The sequence below is a fragment of the Poecilia latipinna genome, unplaced genomic scaffold, assembly GCF_001443285.1.
Source record: "Poecilia latipinna isolate Pla-1442-1.1 unplaced genomic scaffold, P_latipinna-1.0 Scaffold1559, whole genome shotgun sequence".
NCBI lineage: Eukaryota > Metazoa > Chordata > Actinopteri > Cyprinodontiformes > Poeciliidae > Poecilia > Poecilia latipinna.
Window position 1 is genome coordinate 125,145 of NW_015114175.1, and position 1,718 is coordinate 126,862.

Below are 1,718 nucleotides of genomic sequence, written 5' to 3' on the forward strand. Positions count from 1 at the left end.
ACAAACACAGAAAAGTTGATTACACCGAAGAATCAACCTCTGGATTAAAAACCAACATAAAGGTGAGTTTCTGTACTTAACCTGTTTTAAAAAAAAAGCTTTTTTTTAAGCTGTAATTTTGGAAATACTGATTTGGTTTAGAGCAGCTTTGCAGGATTTAAAAGATAAGAATTAACTTTTTACACTGTGATTCCTGGATACATGTCTTTCATATGTGTTTGTTTTTCTCTTTGTTGTTTATTTTTTATTTATATTTACATATTATGGAAATCTAAGTTGGAATGCATTGTAGCTGAGGAAGTGATTGTTGCTCTGCAGATCATTTCCATTGTTCTGGTGATTTACCATCAGCGTGTCGTTGCACTCTACATGCAAACACATAAAATTATGAGTTGCACAATTAATCTATCAATAAGAACAGAGCTGTCATTTATTCCAAAAGTATATTTGCAATGAATTTACAATATATTTAAATCTAAAAGCTCACCAGTGGAAATCATTTTCATATATTTAGTGTTTTTTTTTTTTCTTTTTTCTAAACATAACTAGTGAGTCTGCTTTGGTTTTAGTTAATTCTTCTGTTGATGAATCAGCCAGGAGATAAAATAAGTCATTTGGTTGCAGTAACTAACCAGAAGAGTATCAGGGCCACTGAAAAAAGAGTCAGAACTCCAAGTCTAATAAAAGGTGAAAAATTTTGACATAAAATCAGAATTTGGAGAAAAAAGTCACAATTCTACTTTAGCGGATTAGGCCCCCTGAAAAAACATAATTCTGACTTTAATCTAAGAATTCTTAGGAAAAATTGAGATTTCTTTTTTTTTCTCTTCCATACAGTGGAACTTCAGTGAATGAATGCAACAGAAACAGGTTAATGCTTCTGATAATATACAAAAACAACCATTTGTATTAGTAAACAACACAAACTCATAAATTCCCGTCATTTTTGTCTCTATAGATTTTAACCTTCTTTCTTCTCCTGCAGCCTCTGCTCACCGAACCTCATCCTCTCCACCGTCATGTCATTGAACTACTCTGATTCCCTTAACGCCACTCATGGCGACCCCTCGCTCTCGACCTCTTCGACCATCCATGACCTCATGTTTCAGTGTTTGAACTCAGGAGTTGGCTCTTTGAGCATCACTGCCTTCGCTGCCATGTGTTTCCTCCTGCTCCTTCCTCTCTGCGCCTACGTTCTCCACCTGGGACGCCAGCGACTGCAGCAGCAGCGTCCGAGCACGGCGACCAGCCACTCTGATGTTTTCACCTACAACATGGCCGCCATCGAGCTGATGAACGTGATGGGCTCTGTGCTCTGCTGCTGTGGCGTCCACGCTCGTGTTTCCGTCTTGGTGATGATCGGCGTCTACCTTTTCTCTGTCACCTTTTCGGCGCAGCTGCTGTTCCACGTCCTCACCTGTGTGGAGCGCCACCTGGCCGTCGTTCACCCCGTCGTCTACCTGGGCTTAAGGAACTCCAACGCCGTCGCAATGAGGAACCTGGTCGTTGTGTTTTCCTGGCTGCTGTCCTTCACAGGGACAGCTGTCATGTCTTTGGCCAGCCACACTGTGATCACCATCGTGTCTTTTTGTATCGTTTCGTTTGCCGTGGTCGTCATCGCCTTCTGCAGCCTTTCTCTCCTCTGGGTTCTGGTCCGGTCGGGACCCGGAGAAGGCGGAGGAGAAAAACATCGAGTTGACCAGGTCAAACTGAGGGCT